The sequence below is a fragment of the Bombina bombina genome, chromosome 12, assembly GCF_027579735.1.
Source record: "Bombina bombina isolate aBomBom1 chromosome 12, aBomBom1.pri, whole genome shotgun sequence".
In the NCBI taxonomy this organism is placed as follows: domain Eukaryota; kingdom Metazoa; phylum Chordata; class Amphibia; order Anura; family Bombinatoridae; genus Bombina; species Bombina bombina.
This window is the reverse complement of record NC_069510.1, coordinates 110,880,220-110,901,652: the sequence shown is the minus strand read 5'-3', so window position 1 is coordinate 110,901,652 and position 21,433 is coordinate 110,880,220.

Here is a 21,433-nt window from a genome sequence, read left to right as displayed (position 1 = left end):
GTTGCCATTTTACACAAGGTCTGGTTTAGGAGAAATACGCATATGTAGCATGTCTTAGCTGAAATGGGAAGATAGAGAATAATATTGAACTTGATTATTCTTTTACAAATTAAACATTTGTTAGTGGATTATCGTGTACAAAAAGTTTTATTGGACTCCAAATACTATTTTGAGGATTCTGTTTGAATTATGTTCTGTTCATAATTTATAGGTGATTCTGGGTACATGAGCCGGCCTCCAGCACTCCAGTACAACCCAAAGAAGGTGGCTAAGATCGTTGTAGTCTGTAGCGTCCTGCATAATATTGCACAGCGGGCTGGGATGCTGCAGGGGGTCCCGGCGCACCGAAACCTCCTCAGAGATGAGGAGGATGATCCTGTTCTAGAGGGGCCATTCCGGGACGAGGGGCTCAATGTCAGAGCAGACATCATCAACCGCCACTTTAGACGGTAAATAATAGAAGTTAGACTGGAGTATTGTCAATAGATGTGAACTCTAGGGAAATGACAAGTAGAGAATTGTGCAAACATGTTAGGATTGTTCATCAAATGCTAAAAATGTGTTTCATTTATTAATATAGGTGATGCTCTGGGCATTGGGTCCTGTAGCGAGTCTTTGCCACCTGGTTTTTAAAGAGGACTTCAGCTGGTAAGTATAAATGTATGGACTGTTGCTGGCATGAATTGTACACAAATACATCATATGGCATACATTTTGTAAACTAGTATTTAGTTTACACATTACTTAAAATGTAAATACTCAGAAAGGGATCCTCTAGCATAACTATCCTCTATCATGACTATGGTTCAATGTCACACATTAGAGGTTCGTTATGCTCAATATGACTCATCTTCACACTTGATAGAACATAACACAAGATGCTACACACGCTTAGTAAGCTAGTGACATAAATTGATTATGAAATGGGGGGTGGTAGAGGGGTACAGAACTGATTCACACACTTGTAGTAATTTTTATTAAACTTTTTCTGCCATTAGGGAGCTGACTTAATCTAAAGACTGAAAGGGAAGAATTAGAAGCCTGACAGTGAAGATTGCCCAGACTGACAGTGGAAAAAGCCAAGATTGAAATTGAAGTATACCAATGGGATCATGTCTGGCATTATCTTTCAAATCTGCTGACCTTGAAAACCATACAAAGACATGTTCACATGGTAAGTGCCAACTATTTGATAGAATAAGGCTGTGGAGGCATCCTATTGGAGACACTTAGTGTCATGAACCAAGCCTCCAGACGAAAAAGAAAAAGAAAAGGTCTGGGAGGCATTCTGCTAAGAAGGGCTGTGTGGGGATTTGAACCTGTGACTCTGTGGTTGATATTTCTGTTTGCTTACATGTTGAGCCACAGCCAGTTCTAGCAATAGCATGGATCTTAAAAGATCTTATAAATAACTATTTGCCTTACTTGTTATTACACCTGTGCAACACACAGGTGTTCTCAATTCTGGAATTAATCAGAACCAACCCTGTGCAAAACCTCCCTATTTAAGGATGGCTTTTAGTCTGCATTTTTGTCTTCACATTGGATCTGTTTTGTCAAGTCAGAACCTGTTTCCTGTATTTCTTTGGAGAAAGATTTCCTTTGCACCTGTTTACAAGGTATTACCAGGAGAAAGCCTTTACCTTTAAACCTGTTACCAATCTTCAAGTTTGTTTCCTGCCTTGTGCATTTCCTGCACTCAGCAATTACAAGGAGAGAGACTTTACCTTTAAACCTGTTACCAATCTTCAAGTTTTTTTCCTGCCTTGTGCATTTCCTGCACTCAGCAATTACAAGGAGAGAGACTTTACCTTTAAACCTGTTACCAGTTTGCAAGTTGTTTCCTGCATTGTGCAATTCCTGCACTCAGCAATTACAAGGAGAGAGACTTTACCTTTAAACCTGTTACCAGTTTGCAAGTTGTTTCCTGCATTGTGCAATTCCTGCACTCAGCAATTACAAGGAGAGAGACTTTACCTTTAAACCTGTTACCAGTTTGCAAGTTGTTTCCTGCCTTGTGCAATTCCTGGACTCAGCAATTACAAGGAGAAAGACTTTACCTTTAAACCTGCTACCTGTTTACAAGTTGTTTTCTGCCTTGTGCAAATCTTACATTTCAGTTATTACCAAGAGAAAGACTTTCCTTTTTGAATCTGCATCTCTGCTTACTAGTTTTCTTTATTTTCACTCCTGCTGTATGTGGTCTTAACATACCTGAGTAGCATATTTAAATATTCTGCAAGTATTTGCTTAAACAAAGTATTTTGTTGTTTAAATAAATTTGTTTTCATTTTCAATCAGTATGGCTTCTACTAATCTTCCTTTAAAGCAACTGTTCCAGACAATGAGGCTCTCACATGATATCCTGAGACAGAACATGACACTTAGATTATTTTATAATTTTTAGATGATATTTCACAGTCCTCTATTTTTGAACTGATGAATAAGACACCTACTGAAGATCAACTGTTTACCCCTGAATTGACTTTCAAAGACCATGCATTATCCAGGTTGGTGTACCAATGCATGCTAGTTAAGAATCACAGGAAGAATGTTGAATATTAGTAGCTTACATACATTAGTCATATTTAGTTCATAATTAGATATTTAGGGATCACAATCAGACACTTAGATGATTTTACTTTTTTAGATGGTATTTCAGTCCTCTATTTTATGAACTGATGAATAAGACACCTATTGAAGATCAACTGTTTACCCCTGAATTGACTTTCAAAGACCATGCATTATCCAGGTTGGTGTACCAATGCATGCTAGTTAAGAATCACAGGAAGAATGTTGAATATTAGTAGCTTACATACATTAGTCATAATTAGTTCATAATTAGATATTTAGGGATCACAATCAGAAAAAGGAATACATATTATAGTTGATATAGAGGTATTTGAATGGACATGAAATATTACATTTATGTTCAGCATACATATATATTATTGAAATGTGATATACATTATGTATAATTAGAAATTCAGATATTTAAATTTAATTTTTATTACACAATATAATGGTGTATGTTTATTTTCTTTATTTTTAAATTTAATTAATAAATATCTTGATAAAATGTAGAACAAAGTTAGAGCATAGACACAAGATGATTGTAAATGTATTTTATGAATATTTGACAACGTGTGTATTAACTTTGTTAAAATTTTCTTTTTTAATTTCAGATTGTCATCTGACTTCCAGGAATATATTTTTTGTTTCAGAAACTTTTAATTTTTTAAATGGTAATAATAAACATTTTATTATTAAATACACTCTTTTGAAGAGATTATAATAAATATCCATATAATCTGTCAATAAAAAACAATTTGACTCCCATGACTGGTAGTTGGCTATTTGACAAGCACATGCATTAGATCAAATAATGCATTAATTTTTTAAAATCCACTGATTCAGAGAATATTAAATTAAACTATCTTTTTTAAATTAATTGGGGAGTGAGATCCATCGATGCTTTTCTTTTGAAATTCTTAGATGTTAAAAAAATTTCGGATATGTAGTCAAAATTTGACATAAATTATTTTGTTTCACTTTTAAGAAGGGGAAGTGGTTCAATTACATTAAAGTGACAGTGTTGTTGAATGTAAAATTAATTTTATAAGATCTTGTATCTTCCTTAGGTATCTCAAAACATTATTTTCTAAATTTTTTAATTTTTACATTTATAAATGGTAGGTCATTTAACTTCATATTTTTCACAAGCTAGTTATTGGATGCCAGGTTAATAGATTTAATTTTCTAGTGGAGTCATTTAACTATAGTTATTAATATTATGTAGTTTTTAAAATCTTACCTTTTGGGTTAGACATCACATATCTATATATAATTTTCATTCCCCTTTAGTTTATTTTGACAATGTTAAATCAACATTCAAAATGTTTTGGTCCTTAAAGGGACATTCACAAAGTATATTGTGTATTGATTTTTAAAAAATTCATAAAAGAATTTAAACATATTTAGAAAGTACTATAGAATTACATTCAGTCTTTAAATATACTTCGAAAAAGATACATCAATGCACATATCTTAGTCAATTACATAAGGCATCTATGTGCAACCAACAATCAGCATCAAAATAGCCTATGTAGATATGTATTTCATCCAAAAATATATATAATTACAATCTAATGATTGAATACCAAAACATATTAAGTTGTTCAAATATTATAATCTTATCCAAAATGCATACATAACATATAGCTTAATGTCCCTCTAAGCTGAAGACTCCGAAATACATCCTTTACAATATATATTTCAGTCAGTGTGTAAAACAATCCAGAAGTTAATCTAAATATGCTTTACTCATATGTTATACTAATTTAGCAAAAAGAAGGTGTCTAGGTTTCTGATTTTTCAAGCATTATTGTGAAATTTCTCTTTAAAGGGACATGAACTCAAAATATACTTAAAGGGAGACAGTTAAAAAATTAATGATTTATACATTCTGAATGAGTATTCTATTTTAAGCAACTTTATAAATTGTCTCATATTATGAATGTTCCTTGTGATGTTGCTATCATTAATTTAAAAATAAGGCATTAAATAGTTTATTTGCTTCAGTACTCTGGACAGAACTTGGTTTTTTTGGTTGGATTAATTTATCCAACAATCATCAAGGACAACCCAGGTTTTTTGCAACAATTGTCCGTAATCTAAAATATCATTATTGATTTGCAAAGAAAGATAACAAGATAATTCTTAACATTTGAGAATCGGATTAAATTATAAAGTTGCTTAACATTTCATGCTCAATCTGAATCACGAACGCTAAATTTGTTTGGACAGTGTCCCTTTAAGAGATTTAAAGAGTGTATTTACTTCTCTTCTTATCTTGACATACTTTGCTTGAAAAGCATATCGAGATAGGCTCAGTAGATGAAGATTGGTGGATGCACAGAGATGCCTTATGTGATTGGCTCAACCATGTGCATTTAAATTTCTTCTGTTGAGGATATCTAAATACTAAGATAAATTGATTTACATTTTAAAGTCTAAACAATTTTCTATCTCTACAGATCATTTGATACAATTGTTTGTTTGTAATGTCTATTTAAAAATAAAGACGCCATTGCACAATAACATATATGAGCAGTTCAGACAAATACAAGCTCGAGGTTTATTTACTAATAACAAACAAACCTGTAGTTTAACATTTATAAACAGATTATCCAAGTTACTGACATTATAACCTGAATTTGAACATTCAGAAATATTGCGTGGGAAACGCATCTTGAAACACCAGATTAGCATCTTTAAACATTAGAGTCTAATGTCACGCAATAGCACACAATCAATGTGCATTATGAAATACATTTAATAGAGCAATATCAATACTTCACAATAAGTAAAGAAATGGATTTTATGAACAATAAAGACATACAATATTAAATGTGTATTTGTATTAAAGAAACAGACCGTTATTAAACCGAAAAATGTATACAACATTTAATAATGTGACAATATTAGATTTTAAATGGAATTTTATCATTAATATTTAACGGATCACGGATATTAAATCTGCGTCACACATATCCGCATGACAGGCCCATGAGTTACAAATAAGTCTACATGAAAAATGAAGTTACAGCACCACCAGGAGGTATGTGTAAGGAAGTTACTAAGATATGAAACATTAAGGAACGGCAAATCAGAGTTCATCACACAAACACAACTTGAGTCAGGATGGTCTCACAGACATTCTAACAATATTTCAAACTTTTATCCAATCAGATGTACAGATAACTTGTCCCATGGTGCATCTCATGTTTACTTCACCATATAAAAGTCCATTACACGTTGCCATCTTTGTCAGTTCTCTAATGCCTGCAGGCGTACTGTATATATAATTTATATATATCCAGCATATCCGAAAACCCAGCAGGCATGTCAGCTCCCAGGTTCACCAAGCAGGAGAGCGCTGCACTGGTCCACGCCGTCAAGGACTTTTATCCCCAGCTGTTTGGGAACAAGAGGAGGTTGACAGATGCGCCTGTTAAGAAGGCCCTCTGGGAGTCTATCACCAATGCGGTTAGATTGGTGTGTGACATCCAGAGGAGCCAGGATCAAATCATGAGGAGATTCGGAGATATGAGGTTGCGCTTAACAAAAAAAGTCAACCTCATAAGGGACTGGGTACAAGCCCGTAAAAGAGGGGGCCAAAGAAAGGCCCCGCGGAAACTATACCTACTCCCTTATGAGGTGACTTTATGCGAGCTCCTCAATCTCCGGGTCCCCAAAAGATTTAGATCCTCGCCATCCTCGGCCTCCTCTTCTTCCCTCCCAGCTGCGGGATCTGAAAGTCCTGACGCGGGGGCCAGGGCAGCTGCTTCTCCGTCCGGTGGCCTGGGAGGAGATGATGGAGAATCTGAACCAGGTAACTATCCAACTTCATATAATATCTTAATATTTTAATTTTTTTTAAAAATGTGTATATAGTCAGATACTAAACCTATACAGATCTCACAACATACACTACATATGATGTTTAGATATCTGATTTTAGATTAGTGACACATGAAATAGGAATGATGTTTCTTGCGCTCTACAGAATATGCGTCACAGAGCGAAAATGGAATTGCGCATACACGTTAACATGGGTTTGCTGTAAGTGGCATTGCTATACACATGTTGGTCAAATGACGGATGCGTAATTCCGCTTGGAATCATTGCGCAATGATCGCGAAAATGGAATTGCGCATACACGTTAACATGGGTTTGCTGTAAGTGGCATTGCTTTACACATGTTGGTCAAATGACGGATGCGTAATTCCGCTTGGAATCATTGCGCAATGATTGCGAAAATGGAATTGCGCATACACGTTAACATGGGTTTGCTGTAAGTGGCATTGCTTTACACATGTTGGTCAAATGACGGATGCGTAATTCCGCTTGGAATCATTGCGCAATGATCGCGAAAATGGAATTGCGCATACACGTTAACATGGGTTTGCTGTAAGTGGCATTGCTTTACACATGTTGGTCAAATGACGGATGCGTAATTCCGCTTGGAATCATTGCGCAATGATCGCGAAAATGGAATTGCGCATACACATTAACATGGGTTTGCTGTAAGTGGCATTGCTTTACACATGTTGGTCAAATGACGGATGCGTAATTCCGCTTGGAATCATTGCGCAATGATCGCGAAAATGGAATTGCGCATACACGTTAACATGGGTTTGCTGTAAGTGGCATTGCTTTACACATGTTGGTCAAAATGAAATGTGAATTATTATATATGTGAAGAATACAGTATTCTTATTTTCAATATTAGACATAATAAAAAAATAAAAAAGCAGAATCCAAAAAAATTATAACATATGCCCATCAATTGATGAGAATGAAATAACACAAAAAAATAATTTAAGCTACAGTAAACAACACAACTGATTGAAAATAAGAGTACAGGATATATTTATCATGAATTTAATTGAGGAAACAATTAACTCATGGGACTACCAAAGGATTAATAGTTTTTAATTGATTTGCTAATAATGTAAAGATTTTAAACATGGCATGATTTGTATTAATGATATCCAATCCTCATTTAATATATTACAGATCTGGATGTTGGTGCTGGATCCTCAAGGCAGGGCTTGTCACAGTATGGTATGTCTCATTTTAATTGACATTTGTCTTAGAAACATGGACAGAACATTACATACTAAATCCACATTGTTCAATATTTATATGTATCTGCAAAATGGATTTTAAAACTTTTTGCAAATAAGAATAAATAAAACAAAAAAATAGGATTACATTGTAAGACTACTCTGATTTTGTTTGGAATTTAAGATATCCCATCTATTCTGGATGTCTTAATTTTAATGTAAGATTCTTTGAATGTCCAATTTATATTCTTCCCTTGTGTATTGCTTAATCTTATTTGTATAAATTTTTTAAAAATACACACACTTTTGCATATGTTTAGATTTTTAAATTATAGATTCCATTTTTGAAATTGATCACGTCATTTAAGGGACATGCCAACTAAATTTTACATAGAATGATTTTTAAACGTGATTTTATTGTTTTGTTTAAACATTTTATGAGCTACATTGGTTCCGTCTATTGTTTTAGTTCTTTTAAAAAAAATGGATTTTGGTTTAGGTTAAACAATGCATTACTGGTATTATCCGGCTGTTTTTTTATGCATAAATTGGCATTTTTACAAAAGTTAAAATCATGTGTTCAGATAACAGTAGTACATAGTTTCAAAAAGTATACAATTACACATTTAGAGCTTCATGTCCCTTTAATAGATGAAAATTAAATAATTCTTAGGATATCCTTAAATAACATATTAGATTGGAATTGCATGCTCAATCCCATTCATTACATCAACATATGGAGTAGAGAATTCATTAACACCAACATTGTCAAATCAATATATTTTTATATTAAAGGGACACTGAGCTAAAATTATTAATGTTGTCATTCAGATAGAGCATGCAATATTAATCAACATTTAAATATAATACTATAATCATATGTGAAATATTCTATTGCTAAATGTATTTTAAAATCAAGAATGTACGTTTATCTGCAGCTCAATTTTGGTTGACCAACCTGGGTTTTGATTGATGATTGGTGGATACCTTCAACAAACAATATTTATTGAATCCAATATTGCTTATCTGCATTTAAGATTAAAATGTAGCAACATTCCAATTATAATAGGAGTCAATGTAAAATCATTTGGAACAGTTTGAACAGTGAAATCAATGATTGAAATAAATCATGTCAGTGTCCCTTTAATAAACAATAGATTCATTCATCTTTACATTCTTTGGATTAGACAATATTGATATATAATTCACATATTCACTGTTGGAGTTACTTTATAGATATCAGCATACTCTAACAGCACCATGATTACATATTTGTACTAATCAATTTGGTTTTGTATTGTGATAAATATGTGTTGTGTCCTAAACAAGATTACTGTACATTGCACAAATGGCTCGATGTGCCACATGTCTTTGTTTATATTTGTCAACAGCTGTTATTCAAAATGTGGTTTGTGTGTATTCTTTTAAGAACATTGATCAATGGGTATATTTAGATATGCAATAGCATCGTATGAGATGATTTTGATGTCTAATATAGTCAGAAATTAAACATATGTTCAATACCTCATTTTTAACAGAATCCCCTTGATTCAATCAAGCATTTTTTTGGATAATGACTGGTCTATTCTTCACATTTTCAAGTTGATTATTCTTAAAAATCGCTACAGATGTGATTTAGTGCTATCCCAAATGTGTTCACTAATATATATCTATATCATTCATAGAGAGAGTTGGTGTGGGGAGCCCTGAGGAATCCAGCACTGACACAGAGCCGCATTTGCGGTCTTCTGGTAAGTCCATTGACTCATTTATATGTCATTGAAGGTGTATTGGTAATCAATATTATGAGCATGATTCTCATGAAGCATAACATTTGAAACAAACATATAATTTACTCCTCTGATTATATATTAATTTTCTTGGAATATTGAAAGATTAATAATTAAAACTTTCTTAGTCTACACCTTTGTTATTCAGAAGATGTATAGCATATGTTTGTTTCCATGTTCATTTTTGACAACAATCATCAAGTGATACACACATGAGAAATCTTAAATGTTCTATGTACTATGCTTTTATGATTTTAAAATTAATACAAACAATAAATAGAAAATCTGAATCATTGAGAATAACAAATCTAATGTCATTTGTATGCTCCATCAAAATGATGTAAATCATAACTTTGGGTGTGTATATCTTTAATGCAACATTGATGTGTGTCTTTGAGCAACAGTAACATATGTTATAATATCTGATCTTAACGTGTACACAACATGTTATGTTTTACAGAGATTGATTTAACATGTGTGACGGAGGAGGAAGAGGCTGCCTTGAAGTCTGATGGTATGTGAAATATATCTATCATGTTTACAACATGTTGCTTTATTGGAAATCATTTTATTGAAGACATTCAAAGTCTACAGCTTTTGCACTTTAAAAAGGAATATTATTTGTCTGTTCAAATACACCACTGCCCCCTTTCTATATCAGGCAGCATGAAAATATGCTTTTTTTTTTAATTTTATTTATAATTCATGCCATCATTATGTCACATGCATATTCCAGGCCAAACCACAATAATAATGTTATAATTGTACAGACAGTCATTGATATTCATCTGAGTGCCTATATGCATACCATATCCTCATTTCATAATTGTTTCAAAATTCAAACACACTTCTAAGTATATTGAAAACATAATCAATTTTAAATGCGTTGATTTGATTTCATGATGTAGGAGATGTTAATATATTTGTATTATTTATTTCAGATGGATCCTCCACCTCTGGTCATCTGATTTCCGCCCCTGCCCAGTCCCCTGGCCAGTCACAGACCCCTGCCCAGGCCCAGACCCCTGCCCAGGCCCAGACCCCTGCCCAGGCTCAGACCCCTGCCCAGAACCCTGCCCAGGCCCAGACTCCTGCCCAGGCCCAGACTCCTGCCCAGGCCCAGACCCCTGCCCAGGCCCAGACCCCTGCCGGCCCTTCCCATTTGTCCTTTCCTGTCCCTCCCAAAAAACGGCCCTTCGTCCCCCTTCGCCGCTCTCCCCGTATTATGGGCCGTACAGCTACCCCAGCTGCCCAGACCCCAACTCACCACTCCCCAGCTGTACGGCCTACCCCGGAGCAGCAGCTCATCCCTCCCCATCCCTCCCCAACCCAATCCCATCCCTCCCCAATCCAATCCCATCCCTCCCCCCTGTCTCAACCTTCATTGTCCTGGGTGTCGGATTGTCCTTCCCAGGCACAGCTGTAAGTATCATTCAAAATCCACATTATAAGATACTTAAAGGTACACTGAAGGCAAATTGTTTCTATTGTGATTCAAATAGAGCATGCAATGTTAATCAAATTTATAATTTACTACTCTTATCAATTATTCTTCATTCTCTTGCTATCTTTATTTAAACAAAGAAATGCCTAGAATTAATTTTAAATAGAAAATAATTGTGGACATCATTTCTTTATTGTTGGATGAATGGATCCATCAACCAGCAGGGACAACCAAAGTTGATAAACAAATATGGCCTGCCCTATAAACCTACATTCTTGCATTCAAAATCTATCTAGAGAATTCAAACATTTAAAGAATATGTGTAATTTTTTAATATTTGTAATGTCATGCTCTATCTGAATCAGTCAATTAAATATTTAGGTTCAGTGTCCCTTTAATTTGATATCACTACATATACCAATCACCACTACTTGGATCCAACAATTTATGTACAAATGTTGATACATTATCTCTTGTCTAACCCAGTGGGAATGTAATTTCTTCAGGTTGATATGTTTACACAGCTTGTCCTCAACGCCAAAATGTTTAAGGATAGGTGTGCCTACCACAGTATAATTAAAATATTTAAATTGCTAATGTAAGTACAATGTAAATCCTTTAACAAGATTTTATACACTCAAGCTGTATAAGTGGATCATCGAAAACCAATTAAAGGGGACAACATGTTTGAGTAAACTGTCCCTTTAATGATTTCGGTCGGTCTGAATAACATATTTAATGTGTAAAGAATCAATTTTAACAAATTGATGTAAAGAATGATTTGTCTTTATGATGACAATGTATCTTTGCTTATTTTTTCTTCTGTTGTGTAATTATCCTTAATATTTGATTTATTCTTTATTTTAGGCTGTGACTCAGCATGGCTCATGCTAGAAGGTATAGCACGAGTAGAGCAGGCCGTGTTGAGGAACGCAGCTGTCCTGAGAGGGATGAACGACACCATGCAGGCCCAGCTCCGGGTTCAGGATTTGACTCTGCGTCAAATCATGCTATTAAATTCAAGGCCTGAATCTGGAGCTGGACATGCACAGGACGATGAAGAGGATGACCAGTAAGTGGAGGATCTGGAGATGCTCCAAGGTCGCAGATAAGAATCCTCCGTCCACATGTTGATGTTTTTGTTATTGTTGCCATTTGGCCTTTTTTTAAGTTTATTGTTGTGCCTGTTGCACTCTTTTACCTTGTCATATGGCTCCAATGGGGCTATGGTGGCCCTTGGCAACTCTCTTCATGGACTGTGATGCACTCTGTTACCTTGTCATATATCTACAATGGGGCTATGCTGGCCCTTGGCAACTCTCTTCATGGACTGTGATGCACTCTGTTACCTTGTCATATATCTACAATGGGGCTATGGTGGCCCTTGGCAACTCTCTTCATGGACTGTGATGCACTCTGTTACCTTGTCATATATCTACAATGGGGCTATGCTGGCCCTTGGCAACTCTCTTCATGGACTGTGATGCACTCTGTTACCTTGTCATATATCTACAATGGGGCTATGGTGGCCCTTGGCAACTCTCTTCATGGACTGTGATGCACTCTGTTACCTTGTCATATGGCTCCAATGGGGCTATGGTGGCCCTTGGCAACTCTCTTCATGGACTGTGATGCACTCTGTTACCTTGTCATATATCTACAATGGGGCTATGCTGGCCCTTGGCAACTCTCTTCATGGACTGTGATGCACTCTGTTACCTTGTCATATATCTACAATGGGGCTATGGTGGCCCTTGGCAACTCTCTTCATGGACTGTGATGCACTCTGTTACCTTGTCATATATCTACAATGGGGCTATGCTGGCCCTTGGCAACTCTCTTCATGGACTGTGATGCACTCTGTTACCTTGTCATATGGCTCCAATGGGGCTATGGTGGCCCTTGGCAACTCTCTTCATGGACTGTGATGCACTCTGTTACCTTGTCATATATCTACAATGGGGCTATGCTGGCCCTTGGCAACTCTCTTCATGGACTGTGATGCACTCTGTTACCTTGTCATATGGCTCCAATGGGGCTATGGTGGCCCTTGGCAACTCTCTTCATGGACTGTGATGCACTCTGCTACCTTGTCATATGGCTCCATTTTCCAGATCTTTACCATATTATTTATAAACGTTGTTGTTTTCTGACATACTAATAAAAGACATGTCATTGCACGATTCTTTGTCCTCCTTATTCATGTCATTGATTGAAATCTCTATTTTATCTGGTTGATCCTTAAAGGGACATACCCAAAATAATCTTGTTTCCTGAATCATATATGTAATACAATTGTAAATGACTTTAAGATTAACATCTCCAATGTAATTTTTATTTTTGTCTTTATATTGTTATCTAAAATCTTTATCATTGCATGATTATGATTAGCATAGTAATTGTTTTATATATGTATATAAAGATTGTTATATATGTATATTTCAAATTTCACATCCATGTGTGTATTTATAAACTCTGCATGAATTGATGCACCTTTAACAAATGATCTGAGGATTGATACAATGATATAATCCCTGTAAAGTGTTCATTTTCTTGAAATAGTATTGTCTCTGTGTATCCTCTTTTTATAAATAAAAATCATGTCCCTTTAAGTGATGGTGAGCACAATTGTTAATGAATGTATTTCCATTTCTAAAGCGTTTTTGTCCTTTTTACATGAACAAGGACATATAATCTTAATAATAAACAATCTTATTGTAATGTTGACAGCACATGTATTTCATTTTCTATTCTATCTTATTGTAAAAGTGTAACCAAATCAATCTCTGTGTGTAATGCGCATATTTTATATGAGGAATATGTTTTTCAAAATATTGTTAAAAAATACTTCTCCTCCCATATATGGCTATAGGTAGTCTGACCATATTTCAACTTGAATAAATGACCCGTTTGATCAATACATGTGTCATTATTGTTATTCCCAAACAATCTAAACATATCTTAAAACATCAATGGCATATGTATTTCTCATGTGTATCTTTTAAATGTTAAAGATATACACCATAGCTATAGTTAAAGGGACAGTCAAGTCCGAAAAGATGAATCATGATTTCGTGACATTCCTAGATATCAATCTAGACACATACTAGTTTCAAAAATATAAATACGTTTCTTAGTGATATGCCAAGCTGTCAACTGAGTCCTTGTATTGGCTGCGGTTTTTCTGCGATCGCGGATGCGCCATGTTGCTTAAGACGTCACCTGCCAGGCTGTCCAATGATTCCTTGTATTGACTGATGTTTTTACGCGATCAAGGATGCACCTTTTATTGGATGGCGTTTTTACGCGATCAAGGATGCGCCTTTTTTTTGTTTGCGTTCTTACGTGATCAGGAATGTGCCTTTTATTGGATTGCGTTCTTACGTGATCAAGGAAGCGCCATGTTAATTAAGACGTCACATGCAAAGGTAAAAAAACGTCTGATTATATTACGTAGTCCCGCAATATTTGTTTGTGCACGTTAAACACGTTTGTGAATGAAGCCAAGTTTAAAAACATTGCGAATATGGATTGTTTGCATCATGTTACATTGTTGAACCATAGCTGATAAAGACCACCACATTCTCTTTTGCTGGATGTCTGGTTGAATAAACGAACGAAAGCAAAATGTTTTCATGCATAAGATATTTAGAGGCAAGTGCAAATCTCTATAGTCCATGTTGTTTAATATGTTTGTCAACAATATGTTCCTTTTTATGAAAAATGACTGTTGTGTTTAATGTTAAAGATATCTAATTCATAAATATGCGCTATTGTGTTAGAATCAAGTAATCAATATGCATTTATCTTTATCATATGCTAAATATATGATGCCGACTTCTTCTAAATGTAATTTCGTCGTATATTTTATTAAAGGTTCATTAGACACTCACATTATAAATCAAAACTTTTTATTTTGTCTCTAGTTAGATAGTCCATTGTTTAACAAATACACGTTTCATTTTGCTTCTGTTCAAAGAAAATGTAAGTAATTTTCAGACTCCTCGCCAAGCCTCTGAGTTTCATGTGAGTACCATCTCCAGCTTTCTCCTGTTTGTGTAAAGGGTCTTTTCATATGTTAATGATGGGGTATTGTCTTGTTTTACGGTTGTAATGGGGGTTCATCTATATTTTCAATAGAGATAACCCGATTTTCTTTGAAAGTGTTTAAAGCTTTGTAATATTGATATCAGTATATGTTAATCTTGTTGTTTATAGTAGTGTCTATTACATACAGTTCTGTTAAAAATATAGTATACTGTCCCTTTAATGCAAATGTTTATTTTTGTATCATGTATGAGTTCCACATTGGTTAATCTCCAAATATATTATTGTTAGCATATTTTCACCCCCCACTCCTAAAAGGACTTTAAACCATATTCATTGTTAAAACAAATGTCTTTCTAAAAATAAATTAACACAATAATGTCTCTTTAAGAAAATAGACTTTATTTAACACGTCAATATAAATCTGATTTCAATATTTATTGTTTGAACAAGTACATGTAGATATACCAACAATCTTCAAATATATGTTAGCATATGTAATTTTGTTAAAGGGACAGTTTAGAAAACAAATAATGTTTTGCATTATTCTAAAAGTCAATTTTGTAATATCAATGATATCAAAGGTTTCTCACCAATTAATCATTTGTCTGTGTTTATTTTAATTTGCTAGCTAAACCTATGAGGTTCGTGTGCTCATTTCTTAGAGCTTGAAGAGTGCATGTATTCATTATACAATTTGACCACTAGAGGGCATTTGGATAGCATTTGTATATGTAAAACCTTGTGCTCATACAGCATATTATTTACCATGTATTGATCATTGATATCTAAAATGTTGTTATGTCAGAACAACAAATAAGTGGTCATTTTTCATAGTCATAGATACAAGGGTAAGCACATAAGTCACACGTATTTCTCCATGTTTTGTTGTTTCCAACTTGATAATGCGTAATACAGTGTTTTCTTTGTAATCAATAATTTTCTGACTGTCCCTTTAAGCTGTGTTATTGGCATTCAAACAGTAATATGCCATCATGGATAATTGTAATGGTAATTTTGTTTGCGATTCGGGAAACAGTTTGGACATCACATCACAGAAACCAATCAATATCATGAACAAGGATAGGTATGTGATGATGTGGTTTTCACACACTTATAACCCACACTCTGCAAACAATCTGCCTCCATGGACCCGGTCCCATAGAAGTAGATTATATACAGAGTGTGGTCCACAAGTGTATGAAAACCACATCATCACATACCTATCCATTACACATTAAATAAAAAAAAACATTAAACATGAAAACAAATACTTACTTCCTCTTCCTTCCCCTCTTCCCACGGGGCTGAGGCTCTGGGAGGGGCAACTGCCGACTCTGACGAGTTCTCCTTGGAGATGTTGTGGGAAGAGTGGAAGGAAGAGTACTGGGACGACCAAGGTGAGGAGGAGAAGATGGCTGAGGAGGAGAAGATGGCTGAGGAGGAGAAGATGGCTGAGGAGGAGGAGATGTCCCGGCAGGAGGAGATGTCCCGGCAGGAGAAGATGGCCCGGCAGGAGAAGATGGCCCAGCAGCAGGAGGCCCAGCAGCAGGAGGCCCAGCAGCAGGAGGCCCAGCAGCAGGAGGCGGACCAGGAGGCAGACCAGCATGCGCCTCCCGGAAAAAATTAAACATCTCTTGGTGTAGATTAATGATTCTGTTTTGCCCTTCTTCTATTCTATTAAGTATGTTTATTATTTGGTTTTGGCCTTCAATTATTTGGTTTTGTCCTTCAAGAATTCGAGTTCGGCCTTCTATATTTTGTATCCGGGAGTTACGCATCTGGTCTATGTAGTCTAGTAGAACCCGCACCTCCGCTATTTCCTGTTGTTGTGCTTGGCGGGGTACCCGTGCATGGCGGGGTGCCCGTGCACGGCGGGGTGCGGGTCCTTGAGGGGCCTCTGGTTCCGCGGCCTCCTCCTCTGCTTCCGGGGCCTCTTCATCTGCTTCCGTGCCCTCTTCGTCACGGGGGGCCTCTTCCCTCCGAAGTGGAAATTCCTCCCCACCACTCTCATCCCGGGGAGATGGAGGAGGCTGTATTTGTTGTGCTGCCTCCTCCCCAGACTCTGTATATTTTAAAAAATAAAAAATGTATATATTAGCATATTTCCAAATCAAGCTTTAAATGACTTAGCTTATGATACAATTACAAATGCAGAATCATTAATCCACTTTGAAATCTAACAATCAATACGATTTCCGCATTTTCTAAACCGTGTTTGTGATATCTCTGGTCAATCTGAATGTTTTAGCGTTTGTTTTCAGTCTGTTTAAATGCACACCTAACCTATAGCCTAGATACTGATGTAACCGCAAAGTAATTGTGAATGCGTGTAAACAGCGTAATAGCATTAATCTGATCCTTAAAGGGACATGAAACCCAATGTTTTATCTTTCATGATTTAGAAGCATACATTTATAATCAACTTTCTAATGTACTTTTCTTATCTAATTAGCTTCATTCTCTGGATATTCTTTGCTGAAAAGCATATCTAAATATGCTTAGAAGATGCTGATTGTTAGCTGAATATAGCTGCCTCCTGTGATTGGTTCACCGTGTGCATGGCTATTTCTTCATTAAAATATATCTCAAGAATGATTCAAATTAGGTAATATAAGTACATTTGAATGTTTTGTCAAATTGTATTCGCTACCTTAATCATGAAAGTAAAGGTTTGCGTATAGTGTCCCTTGAAATACATTCGTATGTGAATTTATTCTTAAATGAGCTTACCGTCAGATGAGAATGGCAGGTTCCCGGTATCAATTCCTCCGATACCGACTACATCCACCTCGGAGATGCTGGGCCGCAACATTTCCTCCCATCGGCAGTACTCGATTTCCAGGGCAGGGCCGCCACCGGTTCCTGCGGAATGTCGGGCCTCCAGGCTTAACTTTTTCTTGAGATCCATCTTACAGTCCCGGTAGCGATGTTTTATAGAGTCCATATCTCTGTTCCGGCCACCCACTGCATTGACTGCATTCCTTATCTCATGCCAGAGCTTCCTCTTCTCAGTCGGGGTGGTCTTCTGGTGCTGCAGCCTCCTATACCTGGCCATATAGGCCTCTACGAGGGCCTCCTTCTCCTCCATCGAAAACCTCGCCTCCCTAGTCGCCTTGGCCTTCCCCTGTGACGATGCCCTCTGTTTCCCGGACTGTGAAGCCCTACTCTGTCCGCCACTGGGCCCAGCCACTTGTTCATCTTGAACCAAGTGGCTGGGTCCACCCACCGCTTCCACCCCCGCTTCCTGCCCCCCTTCCTGCCCCCCTTCCTGCCCTGTTCCTCTCCCCCTCCCTCTCCTCCCCCCTCTACCTCTCCCCTGCCTGCCCTCCATCTGTTCCCTAAACTAAACCCCAAATAATCAAACAAAAAGTGAGTGTGATGAAATGAAAGGGGGTCAAAATAAAGAACTAAAAAGACAAAATAAGTGCTGAAAGTGTGAGAGGGATCTAAAAAAACAAAGAGGGTAAGGAGGATTTAAATAAACAAAAAGAAGAAGAAGACTAAAAGGAGGATATGTAAACTAAATGTAACTAGGGGATGGGTATGGGATGGGTATGGGGTATGGGATAAGAGTAAATGGGATGAAAGGGAATGGGGTATGGAGTGTAGTATGAGGGGGGATGGGGTATGGAGTGTATGTAGTGTTATTGATAAGTGTATGTATGTATTGAATGTGTTTGCGTGTAAATGTGTTAAGTGTACAGAAAAATCACTCGCTCGCTAACTCACACTACTACTAATTCTCACTAACTCACACTACTACTAATTCTCACTAACTCACACTCCCACTAACTCTCAATAACTCACACTACCACTAACTCACGCTCCCACTAACTGACTCTCTCACACTACCACTAACTCTCACTAACAACTCCCACTACCACTAACTCACTCACGCTCCCACTAACTGACTCTCTCCCACTAACTCCCACTCCCACTAACTCACTCACGATAACACAAACACTAACTCACTCACAATAATGCACAAACTCTCTAATCTTAAACCTCCAATCTCCAAAGACCCACCAGCAACACAGTCAAAGAAGCCATGCTTGTGTGGTGCTTATATACCCTGTGTAAATGTTTAATGATGTACCAATTTCCGTTGTAAATTGTGTTCAGGTGTGCTTTATTAGCAATTAATATTAGTGCAATGTGTATTAGTTGTGTGAATTTGCGCATGCTCATTTGGAGTTAGTATTTGTGGAATGTGTAGAATGTGTTAGGGTTCTATAGTGTTTGCAGAAGTGTGTAAGGGTTCTATAGTCATTGCAGGAGTGTGTAAGGGTTCTATAGTGTTTGCAGGAGTTTGTAAGGGTTCTTTAGTGTTTGCAGGAGTGTGTTAGGGTTCTATAGTGTTTGCAGGAGTGTGTTAGGGTTCTATAGTGTTTGCAGGAGTGTGTTAGGGTTCTATATTGTTTGCAGGAGTGTGTAAGGGTTCTATAGTGTTTGCAGGAGTGTGTTAGGGTTCTATAGCGTTTGCAGGAGTGTGTAAAGGTTCTATAGTGTTTGCAGGAGTGTGTTAGGGTTCTTTAGTGTTTGCAGGAGTGTGTTAGGGTTCTATATTGTTTGCAGGAGTGTGTAAGGGTTCTATAGTGTTTGCAGGAGTGTGTTAGGGTTCTATATTGTTTGCAGGAGTGTCTAAGGGTTCTATAGTGTTTGCAGGAGTGTGTAAGTGTTCTATAGTGTTTGCAGGAGTGTGTTAGGGTTCTATATTGTTTGCAGGAGTGTGTAAGGGTTCTATAGTGTTTGCAGGAGTGTGCTGGTTCTATAGTGTTTGCAGGAATGTGTAAATGTTCTATAGTGTTTGCAGGAGTGTGTTAGGGTTCTATATTGTTTGCAGGAGTGTGTAAGGGTTCTATAGTGTTTGCAGGAGTGTGTTAGGGTTCTATAGTGTTTGCAGGAGTGTGCTGGTTCTATAGTGTTTGCAGGAGTGTGTAAGTGTTCTATAGTGTTTGCAGGAGTGTGTTAGGGTTCTATAGTGTTTGCAGGAGTGTGTTAGGGTTCTATAGTGTTTGCAGGAATGTGTTAGGGTTCTATAGTGTTTACAGGAGTGTGTAAGGGTTCTTTAGTGTTTGCAGGAGTGTGTTAGGGTTCTATATTGTTTGCAGGAGTGTGTAAGGGTTCTATAGTGTTTGTAGGAGTGTGTTAGGGTTCTATAGTGTTTGCAGGAGTGTGTGTAAGGGTTCTATAGTGTTTGCAGAAGTGTGTAAGTGTTCTATAGTGTTTGCAGGAGTGTGTAAGGGTTCTTTAGTGTTTGCAGTAGTGTGTTAGGGTTCTATAGTGTTTGCAGGTGTGTGTAAGGGTTCTATAGTGTTTGCAGGAGTGTGTAAGGGTTCTTTAGTGTTTTCAGGAGTGTGTTAGGGTTCTATAGTGTTTGCAGGAGTGTGTAAGGGTTCTATAGTGTTTGCAGAAGTGTGTAAGGGATCTATAGTGTTTGCAGGAGTGTGTTAGGGTTCTATAGTGTTTGCAGGAGTAAGTTAGGGTTCTATATTGTTTTCAGGAGTGTGTAAGGGTTCTATATTGCTTGCAGGAGTGTGTAAGGGTTCTATAGTGTTTGCAGGAGTGTGTTAGGGTTCTATAGTGTTTGCAGGAGGTTGTTAGGGTTCTTAAGTGTTTGCAGGAGTGTGTAAGGGTTCTTTAGTGTTTGCAGGAGTGTGTACGGGTTCTATAGTGTTTGCAGGAGTGTGTAAGGGTTTTACATTGTTTGTAGGAGTGTGTAAGGGTTCTTTAGTGTTTGCAGGAGTGTGTTAGGGTTCTATATTGTTTGCAGGAGTGTGTAAGGGTTCTATAGGCCTAGATTTAGAGTTCGGCGGTAGCCGTAAAAAACAGCGTTAGAGGCTCCTAACGCGGGTTTCTTACGCACTCCGGTATTTAGAGTTTATTTACCGCCACTCAAAATACACCTAACGCTCACCTTTCTACCGCCACCTCAGACCCAGTAGTAAACATATACCGACAAAAAAAACATCCACGAATCACAAAACAAATATTACACAAAGTACACTTACACTCATACAAACACGACACTATCTTTATTTTTCATTTTTTATTTTTTTTCGTTAAAATACAAAGGATTAAAGTTGCGAGATCTCGGGTGTTTGAAAAAAATCCACACAAATCCATTTTCCCATTGACTTACATGGACATACGGGAAAAGACCCTCATATACCTACATCTAACGAATAACATTATCACAAACATACACTCATCAATGCATACAAACAATATACACCACATGACATACACAAAATATTTATTTATTACAAAAAGAACACGATTTATTTACTTTTTCACACAAGATCATGACGTCACTCACTTTACGAGGAAAACCAGTCTTAGAAAAAAAAATTAGAAATCTTTTGAGCCTCCATTGACTTCTATTGGGAAGACGTGCTCGTGCACGCGAAACCCTCATTTCCCTAACGCACGCAAATAGCGTAGACTGAAAAACTCCAAATACCAGCGCTAGAAAATACATGATTTCATGCGTTAGACCCAGCTATGATAAATAGATC